This window comes from Boleophthalmus pectinirostris, unplaced genomic scaffold, assembly GCF_026225935.1.
Source record: "Boleophthalmus pectinirostris isolate CB_2022bp ecotype Guang Dong unplaced genomic scaffold, ASM2622593v1 HiC_scaffold_17, whole genome shotgun sequence".
Classification (NCBI taxonomy): domain Eukaryota; kingdom Metazoa; phylum Chordata; class Actinopteri; order Gobiiformes; family Gobiidae; genus Boleophthalmus; species Boleophthalmus pectinirostris.
In genome coordinates this window covers 15,341,337-15,350,572 of record NW_026571115.1, presented here as the reverse complement: position 1 = coordinate 15,350,572, position 9,236 = coordinate 15,341,337, and positions in this window count along the sequence as shown.

Here is a 9,236-nt window from a genome sequence, read left to right as displayed (position 1 = left end):
CAAACGTCCAAACACCTTTGTAGAAATAAAAGCAATGACATTTTATTTTCACTTTTTCCAATCTTTTTTTTTTTTTTTTTTTTTTGAGATAACAAAAACAGGAAAGCTATTTGCACTTAACAGCCTTTTTTCCCTCCCTTCGTTTTGCTGTTATGATGTCTTAATGCTTTCACTAAGATATCCCCCACGCTCTGGACTATAAACACCATCTCATAGTAAATCCTCGGTTCAGTTCCATTATGCCTTTATAAAAACATGCTCTCACCTTGACTCTTGCCACAAAATTACCTCTTGTCCAACTCTCTAGGGTGCTTCTGTCCAGGTGAAGGTTGAACAATCCGATTTCATTGACAGACATCAGAGGCATGGCGAACAGTTTACACCTCACAATATAATCCAGGGAACAGTTTATTTATAGCATAGTTTTCACCTTATTTGCACCTTCCAGAAAGCATTAACGTTGTTATTGAAGGCAACATGAGATTTCAATGTAACAAAGCTGTTTAACACACCTTTTACATCAGACAGAAGCTCCTCTTTTGAAGCATTTCTTTGTCAGACCAACTTTTAAAAATGTTGATACCAAATTGCAGTTGACTTTGTATGCCACAATAGAGGTTACACAGATAACATTACAGCCTTTGGAACTTGTGAGTAGCAAAGATATATAAGTATCAGTGCTGAATCATTTTCTCACGTAAAAGCTCAAAACATATATAAAATGTGAAAGAGCTGCTATATTTTAATAACAAATATAAAAAGTCTACAGCTCTGCAACCTATTAAGTTTGTCACTCGTGCTGTCGGAGAAGATTAATTAACATTTAAGCAACAGAGACTCAGCAGGTTACTCTCATATTCATCACTGATTGAGACTTTGGTTAAACTGAACCTTTCTCTCCTTAAATAACATTGTTCTGAGTCTATGTGTCGAAGAAACAAAATGTTGTGCAGTGAAACAAAACAAGAAATTGCCAATAAAAAGCAAAGAAATACAGTCATGCAGCACAGTTCTACCAAAAGTCAGATTTTTGTTCTAATACAGTTCTTGGGTCTAGCCCCCATAGAAATCATCAGGTTTAACATGAGTGAATTTATCTTTTGGATCTTTCATGGCAAAATACAGTGTCATCAACAGGATAAACTGTCTCCTGCCCCCATCGTTCCATTTTAGAATCTGCAACAAGATCACAGCAAACTAAAAGGTTGGTGTAATCTGTCATTTGTTCAGGGGTCGTGTCTGATAGAAAACCTTTTAAAGTTCTGTTCAGTATTTTTGAAATGGCCAGTGTTTATATTTTAATCACCAATGTTTTTGAAAGCACCTCAAATCAATTTAAATATTTTCAAAGGTGGCATTCCACCACTGAAACCTTTTATACCAACAGAAAACAGTCAATAAAAGACATGGAAAGTTCAAAGAAGAAAAACCTTAAGGAGAACCACAGTCAAGAACTGTCAGGTGGTGGATGTGTCTGGACTGATGCAGGTCAAACTGGGGTAGAGTAAAGGTCCACACATGGGTGATGCTTCAAGACAGAAAGTTCATACAAGACCAGTATGCCCCCTAGACCCATAGAGATTTTTCCTTTTTCATAGAGGATCCCATTCTTGTCTAAAAATTGCAACCAGGTACACACAGACAAATTTACAGGCTTAGAACAGCGAGGCAAACATGGACTTGTGTGGGGAGAGCTACACAGAGCTAAGACTCTGGGCCCTCCCCACAGTGCTAGATTATAGATCACAGCAACTACAGGCCAGTTCTGTTTAATACAGATGAGCACACTCCAAGGTCTAAGTCTAAGTACAGTATAATCAATATGGAAAACTGGATCCTGCCCCCATCTGGGAGAATAACGTGGTCATATTCTAGGATCTGAAAACCACCAATAGCCCTTGTTCCACGATGACAAGAGGAGGAGGGGCGAGGTGTAGGGGGTGGGGGTAAGACAAGTGAAGGTAAGGTAGATGGATGGGAGATCATAGGTCACCACCACTGTTGGAGTCTTTCATTTATTAGCGACTATGACAGTGTTGAGGAAAAGTGCCCAACATTGTACTATCTGTATTAGTTTCATGATGAAATACAAGACGAAATAGTCTAACTCCAGTACATCTCAGAAAAAGCTTTTGTTCACAGCAGACTTTGTCAAGGTTTGTCTTTTTCTGACATTTATCGTAAAAGTCTGAGTCAGCAAACCTGTTCCTGCCTCCACAAAGATTTGTCCTTCAAAAGATGTTTATGGACAGATAACTCAAAAGAAAGATCACTACATCTCAAGAGTAATGAGAATTTGCTGGGTCATCCATTTAAGCTAAATTTGTCTTGCTTCAGTACATATGTATATTGTTCAAGCAGCTCTTGAGCTCAAAGTATATAGATAGATAGAGAGACAGATAGATAGATGGATAGATAGATGGATAGATGGATAGAGATAGATAGATGGATAGATGGATAGATACTTTATTGGTCCCCAAGGAAATTCAAAGCTCTGCACCAGCAACATAGCAACACAGCAGTGCATCCTCTTGCATTTATCAGCTGTTGGGATGCTTTGTAAAGATATATGGCATGTGGGATAAACCTATTCCAGAGTCTGTCCATGGAGCAGGACAGGGACAAAAGCCTGTCCCAAAGGTGCTCTCATGTCTGGTGATAGTGCTGTGCAGGGTGTGCTGGGGTTTATCCATGATGGACAGGAGCTTCTTCAGGGATAAATCAAGTTTAAGGACAAATAAATCCACTGAAATCTGTTGTCTGAAATCTAATTATTGCACATTTTATTGTCCAGTAATCAGAAATTGCTCATTAGCATGGTAGTTGTTGTTAACTTTACTGTCAGCAAAACTCCTCTCTGAAAGTTGTGAAAAAGCACTTAAAACTCATCCTCGTGAATAATTAGGATGCTCAGAATGCATGAATGAAACCTGTATTCAAGAATGTGTTGATAATGATGTGTGTTAATCCATATTATAATTATTCAGGATTAATGCATTTTAGATGGAAAGTCTACATTTGGGGAGTATCCATTAGCCTAAAAAAAAAAAAAAAAAAAAAAATCCAAATAGCTGGAACCACCCACTGTATCACTCTTGCTCTTCTTCTGTCACTAATTAATAAAAAGCCTTTTTCATGCTCCATTTAGCTGTGTCTTTTTGCACTGGCAATTTTGGATTTGTTTTGTAGTTTTGTTTGTTTGACATTTTATAGCAAATTGATTAATTAATTTGGGCTTGTAATGGAGGCAGTTATTCTATGATGATTATTATTCATTTTAGTTGAAAAGAGCTAAATTATTATTGTATCTGAAAATAATGTGGGCTAATTTACAAGCAGTGTACATAAATGTGATATAAATTATACTAAAACCCATGCTTTTTAGACAAGATTATTAAAATAAACAAATCATTAACTGCATTTACGCTTGTCCTGGTTTGAGCCCAGTTTAAGTGGTTTGGCTTAGCCTTGTTCTAGTCTGGTTCAGTCTGGGTCTAGTCCTGGTTTAATCTTGGTCTATTCCAGATTCAGTTATAATGTGCAATTGGGAGCTCAGCCTTAAATGATAACACTGTAATGAGAAGTTGGAAAGTGAAATAGTTGCGACGACAGAAGCTCAGTAGTGTTTGTCCACTGATGAGAAGGTTGGTGGTTCGAATCCCACTCTCAAAATAAACATCATTGGTTTAACATTGATTCGCTGACCCAGGGGTTGGGGTTGCGGTTCCAGTTCCCACTGATGAATGCTGTTGTTATGTCTTTAGGCAAGACACTTAACCCACCTTGCCCTCTGTATCTGTGTACACAAGTGAATGAACTGGTGATATAAAGTGTTTGAGTGCCCTGAAGATGGAAAAACACTATATAAAAATGTGACTATTACCATTTAAATATATCCAGGATATTTTCTTTTAATATGATTTTGCAGAAATTCTATTTAAAAAGTTTATAACAAGTCAACAAACTTTCCTGTCCTGAACACGCTGTAGCTATTCTCTTTACTCTGACTCACTGCTCTCCTGGGGCGGTGTTCTAGTCTGCAGTCCAGCACTATGCATTTATAAAATATTAATACTCAAAACACCAAGCAACTTCTAGAAACAAATATCTTGACAATGCTGATAAGGTATCAGGTATCTTTTACACTTCAGTAAATTAAAATATGTTGCAGCTGCTACAAAATTTGCTAAAATCAAATCAGGAACAGTGAATGCACAGTTATTGATACTTTGCAACTGATGTCATCCACATTACCTGGAGGTGTGAAGCTAACTGGAAGCATTGCTCTGTCTGAAACTCTAGTGACTCAAGTTAGACTTAATCTGATCTTTATTTTAACACAATCTGACCAAAAAGAGCTGACTTGGTTGAAACTACAACAGGTGAGATCATTTGCACTTGTACATATACTTTTTTTTTTTTTTTTTTTTTCACAAGGGGGTCGGCCCTATGTTCCCACGTCCTGTGTTCCCTCATTTCTAAGATTTTTCTTATTTCTAAGATTTTTCTCAAAATGAAAGTTAAGTCATTTTTTTTATTATGTATCAGTCATTTCAGTCTAGGGTCCTTTGCACCATGACCTCTACATTACATCTGTAACATAGGTCGGGTCTAACTGATTTCCAAATTGGTAGAAATAGGGAACCTAAGGATCTAATTTTGGGAAAACAAAAAAAACAAAAACAAAAAACAACAACAACAACATAGTGGACATGGGCATGCTGCCATTCACATGCTAGTTAGCATTAGTAACAGTTTCAGTTATAATAACTTTCACCTTATTGTTGAAAAGCAGACACCTAAACAGAACCATGAACTCTCGTATTGATCACAGGCTCCTGAAAAGGTGCTGTTTATATTAGTTTTGTACTTTTTCTTCAGGAGTTTTCAGACCACTTTTACCATCTTATTTTTGTTTGTGTTTGTTTGTGTGTGCACTGTGTCACCGTAGAAACAGCTAAACATTCCGCCCATAGAGATACAAGTCGAACACCCCCAGCATGACGTCACTGCAAAATACATAGAATAGTCCAGCTTCCAAATCAGTAATGTCAGTTATTCTGTTCAAACTGAGCCATGTCACATCCAGCTCCAAAAGAAAGAAATGTCCAAAAAGCAATCATCAACAACAGCCAGTGCCCCATATGTCACCTCTGTTGTTTTGTGTTACCCGAGGAGTGTTTTTGCACCCAAAGGTCAAGCAGTGCATGCACTCTGTAAACTGAAAGTCAATTTTAGGTGAGTATCCTGAGCCGTGGGGAAACAATAAAAGCCTTCCTCTCCTCCAGAACACGTAACACCAGTAATTATACAGCTGCTGTTGGCTGCACAGATTTATGTAATTTCACACATGCCTGGAGTCCTGCTGATGTAACGAAGGCACAACCGGGTTTTTGTACTCTACTTCATTTTAATCATGAAAACACATAAACACTGTGCCCTAATATGTGATAAACACTTTAATTAAACTTCTAATTGAAATATGGCATCAGTGTAAGAGAGCCAGAAAACATATCACCTCACATATAATTTATTGGTGCAATATTACAGTGGGATTCACAGGAGGCTCACAAAAGACTGTTGTCAATTTCCTACCCTAAGAATGATTGTCAGGCCCGTTTGACCTAGCCAGGCTGGCACCATGTAATGCCTCCTCTCAATATCATTTCTCTTCAACGACTAGGTCAGGAATCAGAATACATTAGACTAGACGGTTTGCAAGAACCCTGGAGGTTTCTAGACCACGCACCGGCCAGTTAGTAAAGAGCTGTGAAGCCATGACTGGGTCCCTTTTTGTGGTACAACACAACAGTAAACAAAGCGGTCGAGATGGATGTAGACAAAGCCATACATTCTGTGTTGGCAACGATTACTGAGATTGAGGATTTAAAGCTGGAACAAAGGGAATGTTCAGTGAATTTTATCAAGGGGAAAGGTGCTATTGCCCTTCTCCCTATAGGATTTGGGAAAAGTTCATATCAGTTAGCCCCGTTAGCGGCACATTACATACATCACAACCAAATTGCAGCGATTACCTGCCTACCTTTGAGCGAACAAATCCTAAAGCTGCGAGGTCTAACTGTTTCCACGAAGTGAAATCAGCTGATGAATCAGGCTACGTTTGACCACCATTATTCACTGAAACATCTCATACAAGGGGAGAAGTGTCTTGCCCATAGACACAACACCGGTGTGCACTGGTGACTGATTACAGCTGGGATTGAAATACCAAAGGAACCACAAACCCATTCACACACATTCATACACCAGAGTATACAGACACTGGAACCAAGGAGGGTTAGGTGTCTTGCTCATAGACACAAAGCTGGGAGCTGGCAAATGGCAATGGAACCACTCACCCTTTAAAACACATTTGTACCCCAGAGTACATAGACATTGGCAGTAACAAGTGCTTAGTGTCTGTTGGAATAGACCCTTCAACCTTCAACAAGGGTCAGTTGATCTGATTGCCCTGCCAACTGAGTGCGAGGTGGGAGAACTGTCTTACCCAAGGACACAACAACAGTATTCCTATCTTCCTACCAACTGTGTAAACCCGCCAACCTTCTGATCGGTGGACAAGCTCTCCAGTACTGTAATGCTCTAACAGAGACCTTATAATAGGTTGAGGAAGTTGTGTGGCGGGTAAGCCACTTGTGCGTTTTCTTTGTGTTTTTCTGCACAAACTATGGTGTTCTTGATGTAAGTGTGATTGTGTGATTGTATGAATGGTAGCCTTGCAATTGAATGGTTTCCCTCTTTGGTTTTCAGTACTGCATGAATAGTCTTTGTGTTGGGCTTTGGTGTTTGCACAGAGGCGGCGCTGGTCTCCTGGGATCCTCTGCAGCATTGCCACGCTTCTCTGTATGATTCAATTTGAACAGCACAAACCCCTGGTCAGAAACACAGAAATATTTGCTGTTTTACCATTACAGTGGATATAAGGTAGGCCTGACATAATCTATATATATACTCAGAAACCATAAAGATGTCTATATTGTTTTGGGCCCATGTGGTTCTAACAACACAAAGAGCTGAGTTTGCAGATGTAGCAAGTATCCACTGTCCCTGCAAGGTTGAAATAGAAATAGAAAAGTTCCTGTTGTATTGAGATGAGACCTAATCTTTTAGTTTGCCTCACACAAACGACAGAACCCCACAAGGATACTTCTGCGCCTCCATGTTTCCTCTTCACAAACATACCTGGAGTTGTGTTTTGTTTCATTCACACATGTTTAATACACACCCTGCATATTTATACTGAGTTATTCTCTCAAACTGAAAACACTGCTCTGCCCTGTGATGCCATGTGGTAATATAGGAATAGCTCCAATGTTTTTTTAAACTCCATACACTTTGACTAGAATCATTTTGGGTGATTTCAGCTCTGGAATTGCCAATCTCTACTGAACTAAAGCTGTTAAAAAACTGTAGTTGTTAACTTGATACCTCGCTTCATGAGATCACAAGGCGGAACAAAGCATTTTGAGCTTTTGAGATCTATATTGACTAATAATAAAGGATTATTCAAACATGTGTAAATGAAACAAAACACAACTCCAGGTATGTTTCGGGTGAGATAACAACATTCTAACATAACTTAACTTAAAGCTGACAAGAGTCATTTTCCTGTAATAAAGGACCTTTAGGCAATAAAACATTTATAACTGAATAAATAATGATAGCTGAAGGCCAGATCTGAAAAGTTCCCAATAGCCTACCAGAGCTTTCAACTTCTGTACCTTGTTTTTACTGAATAATTGCAACCCCAGTTCTGCCTTGAAGCTATAAAAATAATCCCTATGAGTTCCTATGCTTAGATGTACCAAATGTTATGTTATATATTATAGCTAGAAAGTCACATATAAAAATAACCCAGCATCAGCTATATATTGTTAAAAGAGAATACACTATATTCTTGTGATGTTGTTTTCCACTGTATAGACAAGGTGTTAATGAACTACACTGCTTACTGCTTCTCAGAGGTGATGGCAGTTATACACCCTAAACAGGAATTCAATCAAATCTGACAGCAAAAATATTTATTCAGATATTAGATTGCACTTTCAAATATCTTAGTAAACACATCTAATAATGTGTTGTATATATATATAATGTCAAAATACTGTGTTCGGTTTGGAAAATGATGACACTCAAATAAGCAAAACAGAAGAATCAAGATCAATACCAACACAATAGACCATACCCATTGCAAAATGGGATGTTTTTCTTTTCGAGGACAGCTGCACCTTACACAACACAAAAGCTTTAGATCTTGTTTTCCAACATTTTGAGGTAGACACAAGCTCACAGTCAAAACATAGACACATTATCGTCTATGGTCCAAACAGAGAGGGGGGGGGGGGATACAGAATATATAGCATTTAAATTATATACTCAATTACGTGCTTAGCAATATACATAATTATATGTACAACAAAGAGCAAAGATAAACATGCTTTGAATCATCAGTCATTATATGCAACATAACAATCAATACTTCTTTAAGCTAGATGTGGGTTCACTATTTCATTATCCAGTTCAGTCCATTTTATTTCTATACCACATTTTGTAAACATAGTGCTGCACATATAATATAATAAAAAAACACAATAAACACGGAGTGAAAACAACAAATAAATAGAACAATGAAACAGACCCAATTAAATATAATCATTAAAAAAATAAAAAATAAATAAAGGACAACAGAGGATCACACAACTCAAGTGCACTGTGTAACTTTTCTGGTGGTGAGTCTGTTAAATGCTCGTCTCCATGGAGATGGTGCTGCTTTGTCTGGAATGTTTCACTGTATTAGAGTAAACCTTTCTATCTTCATAGAGACTAAACCAGACCAAGTTAAAGGTCAGATCTGTGGAGAGGCAACCGCACTTACAGTCAGAATGCCTGTTTTTCTAGGTATTGTTGAGTTATAAAACTATCCGTAACTTAGTAAATGTAAGGTAGATCTGTTTTTTGTCATACTGTGGAACATTTCATGCATAGCAGTGACATATCCATAGAAGCAAGCGAGTGCACCTTTTAAGTAATGCACCTTTAATCATGAATCTGAAAATGAACTTATGCGTGCAAGACAGGTTTAGTGAGAAGTATTTAATTCTTGCATTAGAAAGTAAAGCATTCTGATCTAGGTGTTAAAATCAACACTAGACTCAAAATGCCATTGCAGTCTTTGTCAAAAATAGTGGTAAAAACATGTTGGAGTGACCTTCAGT